Below are 24,427 nucleotides of genomic sequence, written 5' to 3'. Positions count from 1 at the left end.
AAGACGAACACCTAGTGCCACTCGATGCAATCTCTCAATGCAACGCACTAGAATCACTCACTCGCTATTGATTCGCACTCTTGCAAGCACAAGTGAGTTAGAGGCTTTCCTAGCACTCTCCAAGCATGGACACTAAGTCCGAAGGGTGCTCTCTGCCAGCCAAGGCTGGCCACCACTTCTATTTATAGCCCCAAGTGCTAAACTAGCCGTTGCCCCTTCACTGGGCAAAACACGAGGGCACCAGACGCTCACAGGGAGCCACCGGACGCTCAACTCCTAGCGTCCGGTGCTAAGGCGTTAGCCACGTGTCACTAGCCATTTGAACTCGATCGTTGCTGCCAACGGCTACTGCGCACGCGCGCCTGCACAGCACCACCAGACGCGTCCGGTGCACACCGGACTCGTGCGCAGAGAGCTCCGCAAACTCATAGGGTCACCAGACATGAGCCACCGGACGCTGAGCAAGTTGCCACCAGACGCGTCCGGTGCACACCGATCCTAAACTCAGAGAGGTCTGAAAACGCGCAGGGTCACCGGACGTGAGCCACCGGACGCACCCTGAGCGTCCGGTGCTCACCGGACTCATGCGCAGAGAGGGTCACCAAACCGCTCGCACACCGGACGCTGAGCACTGGACTCACTCCGGTGCGTCCGGTGCACTCTGGACAGACCCGACAATACATCGGACGCTAAAGGCCAGCGTCCGGTGCCTCCACGCAGTATAATATATGCAAAGTTCCCACCGGCGCAATATAAAATATGCACTTAATTTTCTCAAAAGCGTCGAATCTCGCCTCGCAAGCTCGGCGGGAGGGAGAGAGGAACCCAAACCCCTCCCAACCCTAGGAACTCCAACTCCTTTGTAAATGTGCCAACACCACCAAGTGTACACCCCCATGTGCAAGTGTGTTAGCATTTTCACAAATATTTTCCCAAAGGAGTTAGCCTCTCAACTTGCCACGCCACTCGATCCTAACACGTATGCAAAGTTAGATCACTCAAGTGGCACTAGATGACCGATATGTAAACAAGTTTGCCCCTCTTGATAGTACGATCATCTATCCTAAATCCGGTCATAAACTTCTCTACACACCTATGACCGGTGAAATGGAAAAGCCCTAGGTTATACCTTTGCTTTGCGCTTTCCATTCCATCTCCTCCAATGTTGATGCAACACATGCACCAACCAATCACCAAATGATATGATCCACTTCATATCATCACGTGACCGTATTGGTTCATTGATCTTGACCTCACTTGCTCTTCACCGTTGCCTCAGTCCATCGGCGCCAAGTCTTGCTCAAGCTTCACCGTCACACGTGGTCCCTCGCTTCAAAGCCTCCGACTTGCCCTTCACTCTTGCAACCGGTCCATCGAGCCAAGCTTCATCTTGATCTTCTCCACCTTGGTCACATGACTCCATGTCATGTCTCATATGCAATGAGCTCCTCCATCATCATATCATCACCTGTGGACTAATCTCCTGTGTATCTCACATAAACACTATTAGTTCACCTAAGTTGTCACTTAATTACCAAAACCAAACAAGGACCTTTCAACCTCCCCCTTTTTGGTAATTGATGACAACTCTACAAAGATATTAAAATTAAGCTTTTTCAAGCTAGCACTTCACACAAGTGTTAATTGCTAACTTGATTTGGATTTTATGCTACTTATCCAAAATTTAAGCTCTATGTCAAGATTTGGATAAGCACCACAAAACCCTACTAAGTGCGAAGGTGTATAGAATAAACCTTTGTAGCTCGATACCAAATTCGATATCAATTGAAGCATTCCATGTGCACCATCCTTAGCACCATGTGTAGCTAGACAACAAAAACACTAGAAACCCCGTGAGATCAACATTAAAAGCAAGGGTCTAGTCTTTACTTGAAGAACACAAGTCTAGCTACCGACTGTTGACGGTCCTTAAGTACTAAAATTAATAATCAAATAAACATAGAAAAGGATCAATATGAAACAAACATCTAGAATTAGGGTTTTATCTGACAGAATTCCACGAGTTTTGGTGTTTATCTATTTCTGCAGGGGTTTATCAGAAAATATGGAGAGAAGGCCCACATGTCATGTTTACAACGAGATAATTACGTGCCGCGCAATTTTCCTCAATCTAGAAGGATCCAGAAGCCACGGGAACGAACGGGACGCGATTCGGGCTCGGGAGCTGGGCGGCCGCCCACCCCCCTTGGGCGCCCGCCCTGGCCAGTAGTTGGATCAGGACTCTCTCTCGGGACAACTCTCCACCGACCTAAAGGATCAATCTAAACCATACAATCTATGTCGGTTTGATCCAATGGCTCACGTTCACTTGAGGGGACTATAAAACCAGACCCCCTGGCCCCTGGAGGAGAGGAGGAGAAATCATTATTCAGAGGTAGCCATCAAAGTTAGGGTTTAGATCTCTCTCCCACAGAGAATTAGAATTAGCTACTCCATAATCCTTCAAGTTTAGAGGTTTGATTAGATAGCAATTAGAGAAGTAGAGCAATACGCTCTGGATTCGGATCTTCGGTAATAAAGATTGGTATTATTCATATCTTTCTCTAAATCTATTGTTCTAATTGCATTATGTCTCTAATTATTATGTTCTTAGTTTGCTCTAGTTCTATATTTGATATAGTTCTAATTGATAATGAGTTTATGTATAAGTTTGCAAAACGCTTAGCTCTTGTCGCGAGGGAGTTAGGTGATAGATCACATGTGAGCGTGGTGCTTAGATGTTATTTATCTGCAAATGTATCCTATTGGCCGAGTCGTGTGGTAGTTCGCGATAGTGACAGCTTCGTTGATTCTTATATAGTCCACCCTCCGTTGATAGGACAGGCAGAACCGGTATTGTGGAGTAAGTCATGCGATGTTCTGATTTACTTTATCAATGTTCCTTATACATGAATGAAGAGTCTTTTATGCTACATATGATCTTGTAGATAACTAGAGTAGATTATGACTTAGTAGTTAGTAGATAACTTAGAATCCATTCTCTAGCTAATCCGACATCACCTACATATATGAGGAGTAGTCTATTTTCTAATCGCTGTGTTATCTACCCATGAACTTATACTTTATTATCATTATCTTTATGGTTTACCCCCTGCTAAAGTAAGTGACTGTGTGACGAGTTTCTCATTAGTAATCATGTTCTTGCAAGTTTATCTCTAGTCTATGCCTTGATAGATTTTATCCCTTGATTTAATTCCATCTTCTTTAGATCCCTAGAGCAAAATTATAAATAACGATACCTGGAATACTTATCCTAGTGAAATGCTACAATGAGGTGTTTTATCTGTGCGCTTGCGGATAGAATAGATTATTTTCTAGAGAGCCTTTACATTTATAAATACCTTTGTACACTCTGGCGCCATGCTAGGGATGACAACCTAGTATCTAAGTGGTGTTAGCTAGTGTCAACAAGCATTTCTGGCGCCGTTGCCGGGGATCTTATAGGATTTATACGAGTCTCAGGAATAAGTCATAAATAGGAACGGTAACGGAAGCTAGAAAATCAATCAAGGTTATTCACATAAAATATTACACTAGACTATAGAGAAATAATTGCATAAAAACAGCTACTAAGTGAGAAATCATAACAAGGCACCTCTGCTTTGGCAGGTTCACCCTGTTGTTTTTCTATGTTTACATTTTTATACAGGGTATAACAGGATTGACTTTGGGTACGTTCAACTCTTCTTCATCAGAACCAAAGCAATCAAGAGAAGAAGAAGCTAGCTACCAATTGCTGAAGCTATGGCACAAAAGACCTTGCAAGAATTCTCTGCCCCAAGTCTTGACAACGTTCCAACCGGTCCAAGATTTGCAGTAGAAGAAGGAATACCCGAGTTTGACCTCAAGTCAAGCCTCATCAATTTGGTACAAGCTACACAATTCAGTGGAAAGGCACATGAAGATGCCAGTGCACACTTGCAGAATTTCTTAGAGATTGGAAGCACAATCCACATCAACGGAGTTGACAAAGACGTCATACTGCTTCGCCTTTTTCCATTCTCACTAGAAGGAAAAGCGAGAAAGTGGTTCTACACTCATCAAGATAATATCAACAACTGGACGAACTTGTTAGATGCCTTTCTATCAAAGTTTTTCCCTATAGGCAAAACAACTGCCTTAAGAGGAAATATTGTCAGTTTCCAACAGCAGAAGACAGAAGCCATTTCAGAAGCATGGGAGCGTTTTCAAGGATACATATCAGATTGTCCTCACCATGGAATGGCTACATGGTTACTTATGCAGACCTTCTACCATGGATTAACACAGAAGGCTCGTGAGTGCCTCGATGCATCTGCGAAAGGATCATTCTTCGAGCTTACAACTGGAAAAGCAGAGATACTTTTGGATAAGATAGCAGAAAACCAAAGCTGGTTCCAAGATAAAGCTCAACATTGTCATCAAACTGAAGAAATATCAGAAGAAGTAAAAGCATTATCAACAAAGATGGAAAATTTGCTCCATTGAAATGACCAGAGGGCCAAGTTCAAAGAAGATCAAAGGGCCATTGAGACAGCATACAAATATCAACAAACTTCAAGTCAACCCAATAGCAAAGGTATGAATTCAGGTAATACTATCAAGCAACTTTCATTAAAAGAGGTAATTGCTCAACAAACCAAAATTAATGATGAAGTTAAACAAAGGCTAGATACAAATGAATCATCTCTAAAAGATATACACAATAAAATGGATTTTCTACTAACTGCCTTTGATGAGCAAAACACTCTTAATAAAAGGGTAGAGCTTAAATTAATAAAATTAGCTGCTGCACTGCCTGTTGCTACTAACATTGAGCAGGTAAAGAATGTTGGGTACTCTTAACATCATTACCAAAAGTAGACTAAGTTCTAAATCTAGCAACGGTGCCAAAAATGCCAAACCTATCCCTCACACCACTTAAGCCAAGTTGTCATCCCCAGCATGACATGAGAGACGCGGTATTGAAATATGCAATTGCTCTTCTAAATAAATAATGAATGGGATCTGCAAGCGCACAGATTAATACCGATGTAGCATTTTAACCGGGAAGTATTCCAGGTATCGTTATTTATATTTTTACCACTGGGAAGGGATTAGAAATCATCACTAATGATTACAAAATAGAATATGAGATTGAGCATCTATCATTGCATGTATAATTGAGAACATTATATCTAACTCATCATACAGGGATAAGTGTCACATAAAAGATGTATGAAATAATAATAGTGACAAGGATAACTAATCTGATCTAGTCACATAATAAATATGATAAGCACCTCAATTAGATACTCTAGAAAGTCATTAGCATGGTATTAGAACGAACTACAAGAATATTCCCTAAGTTATTCTCAACTATATAGTCTAGCATATCATAGTTAGTGCAAGCATACTTAGCAATCATTGCGAGACAAGACTACGCCCATGCATAGTGATATTAGCAAGGAATATGAGAAACATAGCAATCACTCCCCTGTAATAATGTTGCTCTGCCAGCCCAATGCACGAGAGGGGGACTATATAAGAATCAATGAAGCTGTCACTATCACGAACCACCCCACGATCTGGCATATTGGGTACAATCGCAGATAAATACGGTATAAGCACCACGCCTACACAATATCTATCATTTACCCATGGATCCGATGGATAAACGCTATACGATCCTAAGCATGTATATAGATCGTATCTAACTAAGCCAAGTACATAACTATGATAAACTAAGAACAATATAATCTTGAATATAAGCAAGTAGAGCAAAGTCATAAGCAATATATTGAAGTAGAACAAAGTCATATTCATAATATTGAAGAACAAAGATAATTAGAAAGCAATTAGAAACACAATTAGAGAATTACCAAGAATCCTCTTGACAGATCCGGAAACCAATCGAAGATTGACTCCTTCTAGTTCTAATCCTAAGTAGCTATGCTAATCTAGATGTCTAATAGATGTGGTGGCTCTAATCTTGATCAGAGGCTTCTTCTCCCTTGATGGAACAATGAATTAGGGTTGAGAGGCTCTCTCCTCCAGGGGCCAGGGGGTCTGGTTTTATAGTCCCTTCAAGTGAATATGGGCCCTTGGATCAAACCGACATAGATTGTATGGTTTAGATTCATCCTTTAGGTCGGTGGAGACTTCTCGCAAAGCAGAGTCCTGTTTGGACTCCTGAGGTGGGCGGGCGCCCAGTAGGACAGGGGGGGCGCCCTGCCTCTGGCCCCGTTTCGCCTCCGCTTCGGTCTCGTGGCTTCTGGAGTCTTTTAGATGTAAGATAATTGCGCAGCATGTTAATATCTTTACGTAATCCTGACGTGTGGGCCTTTCTTCCATATTTCCTGATAACCCCCTGCAGAAATAGACAAACACCAAAACTCGTGGAATTCTGTCAGATAAAACCCTAAGTCTGGATGTGGATTTTATTTGGATCCTTTTCTTTACTTATTTGATAATTAAATTTGATACTTAAGGACCGTCAACAAACTCCCCCAAGCTTACCTCTTGCTCGTCCCTGAGCAAGGATAGACTTAGCTATGGATCATAAGTTGTTGCAATATCTTTTTAAAAATTTTGACGGTACACATGCTTTTAAATAAGATCTCATCTCTGAGTTAGAGTAAACTGTCAAGACTTAAAACTTACTTACTTTACCTCCACCATGGGACTTGTAACTGTCACTTCTGTCATGAGTGGTTAAAAGATAGAACAGTCTAGCCAAGTGCCATGTCTCTTATTCTTGATCAGCTATAGCTCTGGGGTTTTTGCAGATTTTCAAATAAAACTCAGAGTTTCCTTGTATGATTCTCTCAGGTCTCTCTTTTGTGGTATTTTTGGATCCTTACCAAGGCAGTGATGGTATATGCCTTCTCTCAAGATATGTGGTATTTGTGGTATGAGGCATAGTGACATTGCCTTCTCTCTCACCCTACTCTAATAAGGCTTTAATATCTGGAGCTCATAGGTGGGAGATAAAGTATACATACTTACAAGACATTTATTGCATAGTCAAACCATGGATCCAAAGTAACAAGTCAATAAGTTTAATCAAGATGTGCATGTGTGGCGAATGAATGGTATATGGTGATGATGGTGAAAACAATGGTGAAAACAATGGTGATGGAAGTCTAATTCTACTTTTGCTCTTTGAGGGGATACATACCTTCCTTGCTTTTGAAACTTTATGAGGAGAATGAGATGCTCTTCTTTTTCTTGTCTCTCAGGTGGGTATCTTGCACCCCTAATTCTACTGTCGGACACTTGTCTATTTTTACCTCTCGTCTCATTTTTTCTTTTCTTTCGAGGTTCCGAGCACTTGCTCCTTTTTATTTCCTCGTATTATTTTTTTTAGAGCATTCATCTCTTGAGATAATATAGCAAGTGGTAGTAACAAGATAACTTGAGCATTTATTTCACAAGGGGAAAACAGAAATATTTTTGGTTATTCTCTCCCGGATTAGGAGTAGAATATTTTCAGGTGGTTCTGGAGATGGAATGGATGGATATATGTGGATGGTACTTCCAGAGTAGAAGTAGCATATATGAGTGAACGTGCAAGTGAAATCTTGATTTAACCACATGACAAGCTCCTAAGGGTCTACACAGCTTGACCACACTCAATGCTCATAAGCAGTAAATAGTAAATGTGTGGCTCAAAGTCTAGCAAGCATGTATATATGGCTGTGGTAGGAATTTAAACTCTCATCATACAGGAACTCATCATGCAACATTTTAAAAATTTTCAAGATAAAATTCTCCAGAATTCTAGCATCTCTAGGAACAGATAAACAGCAGCTCAGCCTTCCCATATCTTATTCGTTAACAACTTAAACTTCAGATCAAGTTTTCATCCCACAAGTTTAGGTCTAGAGCAAGCTTTAAATTATAAAAGTTATATCTAAACTTGAGAGAGAACTTAAAATTTGCAAATTAGGCAGAGCAACTATTTATCATATCCATGCTTAAATTTATTTAGATACAGATTAGCATAGCCACTTTATTTATTTATTAAACACACTAAGCAAAAGATATATATATAAGCATAAAATCTTTATTTGGTTTTCCCATAGTTTATGTGTATTTTAATATTCTAAAATAATATAAGTATAAAGATAGATAGAAATACTTATCGGGATAAATGGGGGTGCTCTCCCCCAAGCTGAATTTTGACGTAATTTCTCTTGATGTAGCTAACAGGTGGTAGAGGTGTATTTGAAAGTCAGCAGCATTCTGACAGCGATTAGAATGTCCTCCGTCTACTAGTCTTCTTGATTCTTAAATTCTGTGGAGCTCAAATAGACAACAAAGCTTGTGGAACTAATTAAGTGTTAGCATTAAATATCTATCCTTTATTATCTTGAGACTCCTTGATAAATATTACTCCCTGTTTTTATATTTTTGTTTTATAAAGCAGAAAAAATATTTTTATGCCACCACAGTGAATGTACTTATGGGTTTTATGCCACTCGTATACTCACATGGGGCTTACTGTTTTTTCACATTTTTATTTTCTTTTTAGGATAATACGAACATGATTAACTAAGTAAACTATTTTAAATAATTGAAAGGGAAAAGATAACTACCAAGTTTACCTCTTGGCAAGGCGTTCGGTGTTTTTAAGTCCTCCGAACGGGACTCTCCAATTTCTTAATCGTCCTGAGGTTCGTTGGGTGGCATAGTCGGTACTTCCGGCAGCGTCTCCTCTTCTTGTATAGTTATCTTCATTTTCCATACCTAACTTGGTGCTTCAATCTCCTCGGGATAATTCTGTTTAAACTCTACGTCTTCTGATCTTACAACTTCTCCTTCATAGTCTGCCCATCCGTCCTTGATGATCTGCCTCCTCTGGTTGCGGTTGCGTCTCTTTCTGACCTGCTTAGATTCTTCAACGATATAGTTAGGGTCAGTAAAATAACGGCGTACCTTCTCTGAGGGGAAGTGCATATGGACTTCTCCGGTTCCAATGTAGATAATCGCTTTAACGGTGCTGAGGAACGGTCTTCCAAGGATGATGGGTGGATCATACTCGTCTTCTCCCATGTCAACAACTTGAAAGTCTGTGTTGACAAAATGATCGTCTATTTTGACTGGAACATCAGATACGGTTCCTTTAACTTCTCGAAATGTCTGATTTGCCATCTGGAGCTGAATGTATGTTGGTCTTAGTGGCATGGTCCCGAACAAGAGCCGATAGGTGACTGCGGCCATTATGTTGACGCCCGATCCGGTGTCGCAAATCGTCTTGTAGAAGTTGTATCCATTTATGGAGCAGTAGATGCTTGGCATTCCTGGGTCGTCCTTCTTGGTCAAAAACGGTGACTTAAGTTGGTGATCTTGGCCTCCATGGACTACAGTGACCATCTTAGCTGACTCGGTCCACACTTGCTTGTTCCTGTTCCTCCTGTTGGTCCTCTTCCTTGATTTACGTCTGGATTGATTTGGAATTTGTGTAGTCTTGTTTTTGAAGAAAAATGTCTCCTTCCCTTTGACGTAGAAACTGATCTTGGCAGCACTGGCGTAGATGATAGCTCCCGTGGTGTTCAAGAATGGCCTCCCTAAGATGATAGGTGCTCTCTCATCATTTCCGGTCTCTACCACTACGAAGTCTGCTGGGGCATATAAGGTACCAACTCGGACACAAAGGTTCTTCACTATTCCTTTTCGAAATGTTATCGTCTGATCTGCAAACTGCAAACACATGGTTGTTTCTAATAAAGGATATATAAAGAATTTTTCATAGAGTACCCTGGGTATAATGTTGACGCTGGAGCCAAAGTCACAGAGTGCTTCTGGGACATCCACCATGCCAATGGAGATCGGGATGACGGGGCGTCCTGGATCGCCTCTCTTGACCGGCAGAAGGTCAGTAGAGAATTCATTGACGGGGTTACTCCAATTACCTACATCAAACATGTCTACAAGATTTGCAGATTCTAATCCTTCCGGTTGTGATGGTATACCGGGGTTAGTAGTAGGAACAGCAGCAGCTATTTGATTTAACTGAGATTCAATCATTTTATTAAAGCTAATTTGATTCTTGATGGCAGTAGAGAAATTATCCATTCTATTATTTATATTTTCTAGCATTTTATCATTAGATGCCAATTTCTTAGATAGATTATCCATTAGCTTTCCTTGATTAGACACTAACTCTCTCCAAGGTGGAAAATTATTATTATTATTGTAAGAATTGTTACCTTGATAATTACCTGAGTAGTTAGGCCTCTGTTGATTCTAACCTTGATTTTGTTGAGGACGGTTGTAGTAGTAGTTGTTGTTGTTGATGTAGTTCACATCCTCAAGTATCTCAGGGCAGTGGTTGCCTGAGTGTCCAGTGTCTCCACACTCCTCACAAGTCATGTGAGAGTCGTAGATGTGCATAACTTCTTTCTTGTCTCCAGCTCTATCGTCGAGCTTCTTCATGAGCAGGTCTAGCTTTGCAGACAACATGTCTACCTCCTTCAGCTGATGCATACCTCCACCTCTCTTGCGTGTCTGGCTCCTCTCTTCATTCCAGCTTTGGTTGGACGCCATCTTCTCCACAAGAGCTGTGGCTTGTGGTATAGTAAGTGATAAGAATGCTCCTCCAGCTGCAGCATCCATGGTCTCTCGGGCACTGTTGCTGAGCCCATGATAGAATGTCTGCATTGTTGGGTATTCTTAACATCATTACTAAAAGTAGACTAAGTTCTAAATCTAGCAACGGTGCCAAAAATGCCAAACCTATCCCTTACACCACTTAAGCCAAGTTGTCATCCCCAGCATGATATAAGAGACGCGGTATTGAAATATGCAATTTCTCTTCTAAATAAATAATGAATGGGATCTGCAAGCGCACAGATTAATACCGATGCAGCATTTTAACCGGGAAGTATTCCAGGTATCGTTATTTATATTTTTACCACTGGGAAGGGATTAGCAATCATCACTATTGATTACAGAATAGAATATGGGATTGAGCATCTATCATTGCATGTATAATTGAGAACATTATATCTAACTCTTCATACAGGGATAAGTGTCACATAAAAGATATATGAAATAATAATAGTGACAAGGATAACTAATCTGATCTAGCCACATAATAAATATGATAAGCACCTCAATTAGATACTCTAGAAAGTCATTAGCATGGTATTAGAACGAACTACAAGAATATTCCCTAAGTTATTCTTAACTATATAGTCTATCATATCATAGTTAGTGCAAGCATACTTAGCAATCATTGCGAGACAATACTACGCCCATGCATAGTGATATTAGCAAGGAATATGAGAAACATAGCAATCACTCCCCTGTAATAATGTTGCTTTGCCAGCCCAATACACGAGAGGGGGACTATATAAGAATCAATGAAGCTGTCACTATCACGAACTACCCCACGATCTGGCATATTGGGTACAATCGCAGATAATACGGTATAAGCACCACGCCTACACAATATCTATCATTTACCCATGGATCCGATGGATAAACGCTATACGATCCTAAGCATGTATATAGATCGTATCTAACTAAGCCAAGTACATAACTATGATAAACTAAGAACAATATAATCTTGAATATAAGCAAGTAGAGCAAAGTCATAAGCAATATATTGAAATAGAACAAAGTCATATTCATAATATTGAAGAACAAAGATAATTAGAAAGTAATTAGAAGCACAATTAGAGAATTACCAAGAATCCTCCTGACAGATCCGGAAACCAATCGAAGATTGACTCCTTCAAGTTCTAATCCTATGTAGCTATGCTAATCTAGATATCTAATTGATGTGGTGGCTCTACTCTTGATCAGAGGCTTCTTCTCCCTTGATGGAACAATGAATTAGGGTTGAGAGGCTCTCTCCTCCAGGGGCCAGGGGGTCTGGTTTTATAGTCCCTTCAAGTGAATATGGGCCCTTGGATCAAACCGACATAGATTGTATGGTTTTGATTCATCCTTTAGGTCGGTGGAGATCTCCCGCAAAGCAGAGTCCTGATTGGACTCAGGAGGTGGGCGGGCGCCCTGACCAACTGGGCGGCCGCCCAGGGTCTGGCCCCGTTTCGCCTCCGCTTCGGTCTCATGGCTTCTGGAGTCTTCTAGATGTAAGATAATTGCGCAGCACGTTAATACCTTTACGTAATCCTGACATGTGGGCCTTTCTTCCGTATTTCCTGATAACCCCCTGCAGAAATAGACAAACACCAAAACTCGTGGAATTCTGTCAGATAAAACCCTGAGTCTGGATCTTGATTCCATTTGGATCCTTTTCTTTATTTATTTGATAATTAAATTTGATACTTAAGGACCGTCAACATGCATCAATAGCCAACTCTCCATTCCATGATGGGGACATTCTAGGATGTAGTCTTGAAAGCGCTCCCATGCTTCTGGAACAGATTCATCATTTTGTTGTTGAAAACTTGTAATCTTCCCACGGAGAGCATTGGTCTTGCCCATGGGAAAGAACTTAGCCAGGAAGTTTGTTGAGCAGAGTGCCCACGTAGTATTCTTCTCCTTTGTAGCGTAGAACCACTGCTTCGCTCTTCCTAACAGTGAGAATGGAAAGAGGCGAAGTAGTATAGCGTCTTTGGAAACTCCTGCTATGGTGAATGTGTTGCAAATCTCCAGGAAGTGTTGTAAATGAGCACTAGCATCTTCGTGTGCCTTCCCACAGAACTGGTTGGATTGCACCATGTTGATAAGTCCAGGCTTGAGCTCAAAGTTGCCATCGATCTCTGCAGCAGGTCCAGTGCGGATGTTGTCCGTAGTGGGAGCTGAGAAGTCGCGGATCGATTTGTTCGCCATGGCTTCGAACTCTGAAGACAAGTTCCGGTGATCTTCTTGATTGTATGAAGCTTCTTCGTGAAGTGTTGATGATTTCTTTAGCTTGGCTCTCGTCTTCTTGAATAATGCTTCAGGATTGTTAACAAAATTTCCTAGAAGATGTCTTCTATTCATACATTCCCCTGCATAAGATAAAATAGAAAAATATCGGGGTAAAACTGTATGAGAGAATAGATAAGCTCAATCATATTTGTGATGCGAATGATAACTCAAAATCTTTTATTCCATTCCTGATTAGTAATCAACCTTCCCCGGCAACGGCGCCAAAAATGCTTGTTGGGTATTCTTAACATCATTACCAAAAGTAGACTAAGTTCTAAATCTAGCAACGGTGCCAAAAATGCCAAACCTATCCCTCACACCACTTAAGCCAAGTTGTCATCCCCAGCATGACATGAGAGACGCGGTATTGAAATATACAATTGCTCTTCTAAATAAATAATGAATGGGATCTGCAAGCGCACAGATTAATACCGATGTAGCATTTTAACCGGGAAGTATTCCAGGTATCGTTATTTATATTTTTACCACTGGGAAGGGATTAGAAATCATCACTAATGATTACAGAATAGAATATGAGATTGAGCATCTATCATTGCATGTATAATTGAGAACATTATATCTAACTCATCATACAGGGATAAGTGTCACATAAAAGATGTATGAAATAATAATAGTAACAAGGATAACTAATCTGATCTAGCCACATAATAAATATGATAAGCACCTCAATTAGATACTCTAGAAAGTCATTAGCATGGTATTAGAATGAACTACAAGAATATTCCCTAAGTTATTCTCAACTATATAGTCTAGCATATCATAGTTAGTGCAAGCATACTTAGCAATCATTGCGAGACAAGACTACGCCCATGCATAGTGATATTAGCAAGGAATATGAGAAACATAGCAATCACTCCCCTGTAATAATGTTGCTCTGCCAGCCCAATACACGAGAGGGGGACTATATAAGAATCAATGAAGCTGTCACTATCACGAACCACCCCACGATCTGGCATATTGGGTACAATCGTAGATAAATACGGTATAAGCACCACGCCTACACAATATCTATCATTTACCCATGGATCCGATGGATAAACGCTATACGATCCTAAGCATGTATATAGATCGTATCTAACTAAGCCAAGTACATAACTATGATAAACTAAGAACAATATAATCTTGAATATAAGCAAGTAGAGCAAAGTCATAAGCAATATATTGAAGTAGAACAAAGTCATATTCATAATATTGAAGAACAAAGATAATTAGAAAGCAATTAGAAACACAATTAGAGAATTACCAAGAATCCTCTTGACAGATCCGGAAACCAATCGAAGATTGACTCCTTCTAGTTCTAATCCTAAGTAGCTATGCTAATCTAGATGTCTAATTGATGTGGTGGCTCTAATCTTGATCAGAGGCTTCTTCTCCCTTGATGGAACAATGAATTAGGGTTGAGAGGCTCTCTCCTCCAGGGGCCAGGGGGTCTGGTTTTATAGTCCCTTCAAGTGAATATGGGCCCTTGGATCAAACCGACATAGATTGTATGGTTTAGATTCATCCTTTAGGTCGGTGGAGACTTCCCGCAAAGCAGAGTCCTGTTTGGACTCCTGAGGTGGGCGGGCGCCCTGCCTCTGGCCCCGTTTCGCCTCCGCTTTGGTCTCGTGGCTTCTGGAGTCTTCTAGATGTAAGATAATTGCGCAGCACGTTAATGTCTTTACGTAATCGTGACGTGTGGGCCTTTCTTCCGTATTTCCTGATAACCCCCTGCAGAAATAGACAAACACCAAAACTCGTGGAATTCTGTCAGATAAAACCCTAAGTCTGGATGTGGATTTTATTTGGATCCTTTTCTTTACTTATTTGATAATTAAATTTGATACTTAAGGACCGTCAACAAAGAATATAACTACTAGAGGAGGCAAAGCCACCAGAGATCCACCATACCCAAAAGAGAAACAAAGAACATCAGCACCAGTGCAACCAGCAGTGATAGAAGAAGAAAGCCCAATTGAAGCAGAAGATCTGCTCCAACCACCAAGAATTGGAGAAATGAGGAAAGATTTTTACGACACCAACTATTTGCCATTTCCCAGAAGAAACAGAGGACTGCAGTCGGATGAGCAGTTTGGTAAGTTTGTAGAGGTCATTCAGAAATTATATGTCAACATACCTCTGCTCGATGCCATACAGGTACCTACATATGCAAAGTACATCAGAGATATTCTTAACAAGAAGAGGCCACTGCCCACCACTGAGGTTATCAAGCTGACAGAAGAATGTAGTGCGGCCATCCTCAACAAACCACCAAAGAAGAAGGAAGATCCCGGATGTCCCACTATCGATTGCTCGATCGTAAACCAACACTTCAACAATGCACTTTGTGATCTCGGAGCAAGTGTTAGTGTGATGCCAGCATCAGTCTACAAAAAGCTTGAGCATGCAACTTTAGAACCAACATCAATGTGCCTGCAACTAGCGGATCAATCGGTTCGACACCCTCTGGGCATCGCCGAGAACATTCCAGTCAAGATCAGAGATTTCCTGGTGCCAGTAGACTTCGTAGTACTGGACATGAGTCCTGACTCAAAAGTATCCATCATCCTTGGAAGGCCATTTCTGAGCACTGCCAACGCCCACATTGATGTCGGGAAGGGAGAAATCAAGTTCAACATAAACGGTCAAGAAGAACATTTCACATTCAAACCCAGACCAGAGAGAGACTCTACAGTGAAGGAAGTTCACGAAGAACCACTGGAGACACCATCTCCGGTGGAAGGTAACTCAGAAGATTAAAAGAATTGGAGGTCCAGCTTGGGGGACCTAAAAATCCCAAACCCTCACCGAGAGGTAAATCGGTATTTATCCGCATTATTAATTTTCTCATGTTTAAATTCTTGCATAATTAATTCTTGCATTAGTCATATATATTCATAGCATAGTTATAATAATAAAAAAGCCCCATATAAATAATATTCATGGTGTGTAACAACCCATATTTATTAATTATTGTGGAGACACAAAAATATTTTCCATTATCATTTTAATTAATTTTCAATTTTCATAGATTTTCCTGCATTATATTTAATCATATAAATCTTCTAGAAGCATGACCCACACTCTTTGGGTCCCACATGTCATACACTTCACCTCACATACATCCCATCACATAATTTCATCCACCAATATGTTTCCACTCACTTGACATCTTTCCACCGTCCAACCACCACCAACACAATATTATTCTGCGTGAGATCAAAGCAAGAAAGCAAGTGGAGGAGGCACACCCAGGATGGACACTAGGGGTGGGCGCCCGCCCTGTCCCCTGCTCAGCCTATAAAAGGCCACCTCCAGCTCCCCTTCTCTTCACACAAACACTTCAGAAAACCAAACAAATCTCAGTTTCCCTTGAACGAGTTCTTGTAGTGAAGAGAAGAGAGTAGAGAGGAAGAGGAGAGTGGAAGGGAAGGTTGGAGTTCTTTTGAGAGAGTAATTATCACCTAGTAAGTAGTTGTCTAAGCAGAAGCAAAAGTTGTTTAGGGGGAGACTCTACCAAAATAGAAACTTGTCTTGAACGATTAACCCCTGGACTACTGACACTCCGGACAGCTGACCACTAACATTTTATCTCACATTTTCTACCAGTTGTATTTTTGCCAACTTTTGTTTGCAGGATGTTTAAGAAGGTGAAGAATGCAGGGAAGGCTCTCAAGAACATTGGTACAAGGAGTTCAACCCGACACTCCTCACAGCCATCAGAGATGAGCGTCGATCCGACACCCACACAAGCTCCATCATCTTCATCAGGTCAGCAAGTTAAGGTCCTTCTCAAGATAGGAGACCTAGGACTGAAGACCCGAAGAGAGAAGGAAGTTTATCAGCAATTGAAGAACAAGGATTTCATTCACACCCCTACTATCGATCCAATCCTACTACGAGAAACAGGTATGGAAACTGAATTTGACTTAATTTTTCAAATGATGGGTTGGATAAATTTTTGGAATATAACTGAGCTGGGTTCTCGTCTTCTTACCCTCGAATTTCTTTGCACTTTACAATACTATGAGGGGGGAATTGTTTTTCGGATGTTTAAACAGGAAATTATGTTATCTTGGAGAGAGCTGAGCGACCATCTTGGTTTCTCTTCAAGATGCATCCTGAACATTGACTCCGATTTACCCAATTTTGAGAGACACCAGTTTTGGAGAGAAATATCTAGAGATAATTTTTACAGTCAAGCCCGAACCAGTGACATGGAACACCCCACTCTTAGGATGTTCCACAAATGGCTTGGGTACAATTTTTTTTATCGTGACGATATTAGGAAAGTATGAGTAGGAGATCTACGACTTTTATATGCTGCTATTAGTAAAGTACCCACTTCACCTGTTACACTATTAGTTTCTCATTGGCTTACTATACCTAGTCTTCAGGGACCAGTAGGATGTACTTCACTTATCACTCGTCTAGCCACTAATCTTCACTTACTAGAAAACTCATCATTGGACTTCGTAGAAGAATTAAGAATTTATCATGGCTATGACACATTTAGACAAGCTCGGATGTTAAAGAAAGAGGGGAATATAATGTATATGCTATATGATGATAAAGGCAAGATTCGGTTACCTAACCCGAACCTTGGCCTCTACTCTGTGCAAAACTTTTTGATTGAGATTGCAGCAACACCAGTGAACCAGAGAACTCCACAGCGAGTGGCATCTGAAAGGATAACCACTCACCGAGAACGCACTTGGTATGGAGCTGACCCTGGACCAGAAAAAGCAGCGCACCTGCATTATTGCGATTACAATGCACGAGTCCTTCGAGACCCATGGGCTCGACATGCGCAACCACAAGAGCCAACAGAAGAGACATGGCCAGAGAGCCAAGATCACCAGTGGACAAACCCGCCTTTTCATACGGGCAGGTACTCCACCGATCCATATGGAGCTTCAGGATCCAGACCTCCGCCCCAATTTGATGCAGGACGATACTCCGACGCCTCCTACGCTTTCACGAATGACTACTATCAAGAGGCCAGTGCTTTCTTCACTCGTACCGACAACACCCTCCTCGACATCCAGAACACGCAAGCAGAACATGAAAGACTCCTGGAAGAGCAACAAAAATGGAACCAGGACCATGCCGCTGCAGTAGAAGAGCTGAGACAAGATACAACAACAATGAACGACAACATCACAACCATGATGCGGTTCTGGAACATCAGGTAAGACCGACGTCAACATCCAGCTTGGGGGAGTTCCTCCCTAAATTTATCAAGTAAGTTTTTATTTGCTCTTCTTATTTATTCTATTCTATCTTAGTATTTAATCTATCTTAAAAGGAAAATTTAGAAAACCAAATAAATATTTTCTTGCTTTAATTGACTGCATTTTAATAAACATGAAAACAAAATAAAAAGAGTGTGTAGATAAGTGTGTTTTATTTTCTTGCTAAGTTAAAAAAATAAAAAAAAAACCAAAAATATACATGATGGAAATGATGAACAGTTGCTCTGTTTGCTTACTCACAAGTACCTAGCTTTTATATTAGAGTTCTTCCAGGAATTACTAAAACTAAACTTACTATCTTTGGGAAGCATAAAACTAAAGTCTAGGTAAGAGAAAGGCATGATATAAAGTTGAGCTGCTGTTTATCTTGTTCCTACTACACTAAGTTCTGGAGATTTATTTTTGAAAATTTACAAATCACATGATGAGTTCCTAGCATAACAAACTACCTACCACAGCCATACTTGCTATAACATCTTTACTATATTTACAATGAGTTTGATCGAGCTGTGTCGACCCTTAGGAGCTTTTCATGTGGTTAAATTAAGATATTCACTTGCACACATCTACCACAGCATTCATCATAAATCATTAAAATTGCTAAAAATATTATCACTCACTGTCCCAAGTATTGTTATTTTCTCTCTCTAAAAAGATTCAATGCAGAAGAGGCATGGGTTATGCAAAAATATATACGAGGAAATAAAAAGGGGCAAGTGCCCGGGAACCTCAAAAAAGAAAGAAAAAGAGTGAGACGAGAGGTAAAAATGGACAAGTGTCCGAAGTAGAATTAGGAGTACAAAGATGCCCACTTGAGCGGAAAAAATGGACAAGTGTCCGACAGTAGAATTAGGGTTATCTACTACCCACCTGAAAAAAAAAGAAAAAAAAAGATAGCCCATGTTCTCCCAAAGCAAAGATCAAAAAGAGGAGGAGAGATAGCAATATGAGGAGCAATGAGAACTAAGTTTTATCATCACTTATGCATTTTCACTATCATTTACTCCATCACACATGCACATCTTGATTTAATTATATGCTGAGTTCCTTTGGATCCATGGCTCGATTAGACAACATATGTATGAGCTGTTTTCCACTCCTATGAGCTCCACTTAAATATTCCATTAGCTATAGGTAAGTGACATTATGGTAAGGATCCACAAATACCACATATAGAGAGACTTGAGAGAATCATTGCTGGGAACTCTGAGTTTTATTTTGAAAACTTATGAAAAACTCTGGAATAAAGGTGAAGTATAGACAGGAGGGATAGTGCTTGACTTAACTATTTTGTCTTTTGATTACTTAAGATTTAAGTGCAGGTACTAAACTTCATAACACTTCACTTTAATCTGGAAGAATTTTTATGTAAAAGCATGTGTGCCTGTCAGGAAAGAAAACATCGAAGCAACTCCTGATCCATCTGAGTTTAGCTGTTTGCTCAGGGACGAGCAAAGGGTAAGCTTGGGGGAGTTTGTTGACGGTCCTTAAGTACTAAAATTAATAATCAAATAAACATAGAAAAGGATCAATATGAAACAAACATCTAGAATTAGGGTTTTATCTGACAGAATTCCACGAGTTTTGGTGTTTATCTATTTCTACAGGGGTTTATCAGAAAATATGGAGAGAAGGCCCACATGTCATGTTTACAATGAGATAATTACGTGCCGCGCAATTTTCCTCAATCTAGAAGGATCCAGAAGCCACGGGAACGAACGGGACGCGATTCGGGCTCGGGAGCTGGGCGGCCGCCCACCCCCCTTGGGCGCCCGCCCTGGCCAGTAGTTGGATCAGGACTCTCTCTCGGGACAACTCTCCACCGACCTAAAGGATCAATCTAAACCATACAATCTATGTCGGTTTGATCCAATGGCTCACATTCACTTGAGGGGACTATAAAACCAGACCCCCTGGCCCCTGGAGGAGAGGAGGAGAAATCATTATTCAGAGGTAGCCATCAAAGTTAGGGTTTAGATCTCTCTCCCACAGAGAATTAGAATTAGCTACTCCCTAATCCTTCAAGTTTAGAGGTTTGATTAGATAGCAATTAGAGAAGTAGAGCAATACGCTCTGGATTCGGATCTTCGGTAATAAAGATTGGTATTATTCATATCTTTCTCTAATTCTATTGTTCTAATTGCATTATGTCTCTAATTATTATGTTCTTAGTTTGCTCTAGTTCTATATTTGATATAGTTCTAATTGATAATGAGTTTATGTATAAGTTTGCAAAACGCTTAGCTCTTGTCGCGAGGGAGTTAGGTGATAGATCACATGTGAGCGTGGTGCTTAGATGTTATTTATCTGCAAATGTATCCTATTGGCCGAGTCGTGTGGTAGTTCGCGATAGTGACAGCTTCGTTGATTCTTATATAGTCCACCCTCTGTTGATAGGACAGGCAGAACCGGTATTGTGGAGTAAGTCATGCGATGTTCTGATTTACTTTATCAATGTTCCTTATACATGAATGAAGAGTCTTTTATGCTATATATGATCTTGTAGATAACTAGAGTAGATTATGACTTAGTAGTTAGTAGATAACTTAGAATCCATTCTCTAGCTAATCCGACATCACCTACATATATGAGGAGTAGTCTATTTTCTAATCGCTGTGTTATCTAGCCATGAACTTATACTTTATTATCATTATCTTTATGGTTTACCCCCTGCTAAAGTAAGTGACTGTGTGATGAGTTTCTCATTAGTAATCATGTTCTTGCAAGTTTATCTCTAGTCTATGCCTTGATAGATTTTATCCCTTGATTTAATTCCATCTTTTTAGATCCCTAGAGCAAAATTATAAATAACGATACCTGGAATACTTATCCTGGTGAAATGCTACAATGAGGTGTTTTATCTGTGCGCTTGCGGATAGAATAGATTATTTTCTAGAGAGCCTTTACATTTATAAATACCTTTGTACACTCTGGCGCCATGCTAGGGATGACAACCTAGTATCTAAGTGGTGTTAGCTAGTGTCAACACCGACCTATGTATGCTAGTTATGATGTCATCAATCAAGTTCTATAACTAGCATACACCACACAAGCATGCATATTGAATTTAAAAACTTATGCAATGCAAGCAAGCACATGAATATGCACAAATCAAATGCAAACAAACAAGGTTCATGAGCTTGCTCCCCCTACTTGTGTGCTTTACTTTTGTCCAAGAATTTTGATCCATCATTTTTTTAATGTTGCTCCCTTGTCCATGTCCATCTCTGATCTCTCCCCCTTGAAACATATATTTTGTTGTCCAACTTATCCCATGATCATATCTTTGTTCCAACTTCTCCCCCTTTGTCATCAATTTCCATAAAAGGTATGTGATACCAATTAAATCACTTGATACCAATTGAAAAGTGTGAATCTCATTGTGACAAAGGATTGCATGGGGATAGATGGTTGAGGCTTCAATCTTGCATTTTTATGGACATCACCATATGTGTTGGAATGACATTACTTGAATTTCTCTTGAGATACCACATAGGATCTTTGACCTTGATACCTTTTGGTGGGGCACTCCCCCTATGTCATAGCATGGGTCATTCACTTGTCAATCTTGTTGGTGAGGGAACTTTCTTTGCTTGATGATCACTTAAAGTTGAGGATCACTTGTGGAACCACCTTCTTGTATGATAGATACCATATGTATAAATGTGATATCACTTGAAATATCTTGTTCGATACCATATGGGATTCTTCTACCAATAAGGTCTTCTAGTATGGAACCACTTGTTTGCTATCTTGAACATTTGTTATCATCATGAGTACCATTTGTTGGATACCAATTGAAGAAACATTTGAATTTAGATACCATTTGCATTGTTGTCTTGTTCTTGTACTCTAATCATCATGAGCTTCTAATTGTTGACTTGAACTATGTTGATTTGCCTAAGGTTCCAAGTCCAGTTTGAACCAATGACAAGCTTTTTCACACCTCACATTAAGGGTTATCTTGCCAATGTTGTACTTGTCACTTGTTAACAATCCAAAATAGATCAAGTACTTAGGTTCACTAGCGCATGAACAAACTCATATACATACCACTAGATCAACTAATCATTCAAGCAATAATGGTAGGTTTATGAATTTAAAACTTTTCATTTGACATGCATGATCCTATTAAGCATGTACTATATGCACTAACCGCATACTAGTAAGGGATGAAATGATCATGCACATTACAATGATACCTTTGCTATGTTGGAGAAGAGGATAGTCACATAGATTCCAATTCATTTCTCCAATAGCAATGTGAAGTCCAATTAATAAGCTTGGTGAAGATCAATTATAAATGCCAATTGATAGATCAAATCTTCACCCATATGAATGGAAAACCACTTTATGATCAAGTGCACTATCTTGTTGTGGTTCGCTTGCTTCTTCTTTTGATCATTGCTTGCATGAGAGAACTACTAAGAATATCACTTGAAATAGCATGACTAGCTCTCGTTTGGGTTGTAGCTTGCTTTCTTGATCAATCCTTTTGATGGCTTCAACTAAGCATCTCCAATGTCCTTTAGATCACCACTTCCATGTTAGCCTTCCAAGCACCACACTTGGTTTACCCACTCCTCGGGCGGCACGCCCCTCACATAGGGAGAAGTGACCTCTCTCCAAAGAACTATTTTTGATACTTATGCTTTGATTGATTGATTCAAGTGACGGACTTAATGTGATGAGTAACCATGAATTCCCCCTTTTTTAAGTCCTTTTCTTTCTACTTGTTTAAGTCCTTTTCTTTCTACCAATTTGTCATCAATACTCACTAGAACTTAAACTTTACCTTCATATTGAGTTTGATCTTGATCTTCAATTTGAGTACTAAATGTGTACACTAAGTACATTCCACAACGAAATGCCCTTGTGCTCATTACCTGTCCTGCTTATAGATCAATTCAAAACCAAACTTAGGTGCCTCAAACACTTGTAAACATGTTTCCAACTTGAGGACCTTTCAATTGAAGTGACTTTAGATCAATCCAATAATTGTCACTTTTCTAGCAGATTCTGTACCCTTTAAAGAAATATCAATATCTCACAATGTACAGATCCAAATATCACGAAATTTGGTGGAGATGTGATTCACTAAGTCATCTAGCAGCTGTAAAAATCTGAGCTTCATTTGACTTCTACATTGCTACCAGATTTCAATTCTTCCACCACTGCTACATGCTGAAAACTGCTGCACTATAGCTGATAAGATCTACTCCAAAACCGAAGTATCCCTTATCCAATTCTCAGGAAATTTCGATAGAATCTTCTCTGATAATTGTACAGCATGCATACCAAATTTCAAGCCATTCCAAATAGATTTTGTCACTCAAACTCAGACTTGATCTCAGATAGCTCAGGTTTTCAATATAGGGCAGATTTCAAGCAATTGAGCTATACTTGTTCAAATTGAACCAAACTTGAAATCGACTTGATTGAATACTCTCATAAGACATATATCAATTCAATCCACTTACTAAAAGTCATCTCATGAATTTATTCAAATCAAATCAATCCAAACTTGATTGCTAACCATTTAATCCATTCAATCATCTAATAGCAAGCAACATTGCATATATATCCAATTCAATCAACTCATATGCACCCAAATGAATGTGATCAACAAAGATATACCTTGGTTAGCTTATGATCATCCAATTTGCAAGCTTCAACTCATGTATTTGCAAGCCATCAAATAATCCAATAAATCACCACAACTTGAATGTGACACTTGTATATTATAGCACATTTGGACTTCACTATCTTGTCATGGCATTGGGTTTGGTTGTGCACTAGGCTTCAATACTTAACTCAATCATATGATGAACAATTATAGGATCAATTGAATCAAGTCTCCAATGCTGATGGTACCTACAAACAATCATCCACCTTTTGATGGTACCCAAACTAGTTTGGGTCCTCTCAAGTTAGGAGCAACATACTTAGGCAATGCCTTAGTATGAATAGCGGGATGTTTTGCAATAGCAACCATAGAGGTACCATCACTATCCTTTCTAAGCATATTATGGTTATCAATTGAAATAGGCTTAGAACTATTACCTAGGGGACATGAATGAGCCATGTGTCCCCTTTCTCAGCATAAGTAGCAACTTCTCTTTGATTGTGCCTTTTCTTCCTTGCTCATGTGTTGCTTCTCATTGCCTTGCTTCTTGAGGGTTGCTTGATCCATCTTCTCAAGCTTGGTAGTACACCTCGAGGCAAAGTGTCCCTCATTCTTGCACTCAAAACACATGATGTGAGCATAAGCTTTCTTCTTGTCTTGATTCTTGCTCATCATCTTG

The sequence above is a fragment of the Sorghum bicolor genome, chromosome 8 (assembly GCF_000003195.3).
Source record: "Sorghum bicolor cultivar BTx623 chromosome 8, Sorghum_bicolor_NCBIv3, whole genome shotgun sequence".
In the NCBI taxonomy this organism is placed as follows: Eukaryota; Viridiplantae; Streptophyta; class Magnoliopsida; order Poales; family Poaceae; genus Sorghum; species Sorghum bicolor.
This window is presented reverse-complemented; position numbering follows the sequence as displayed.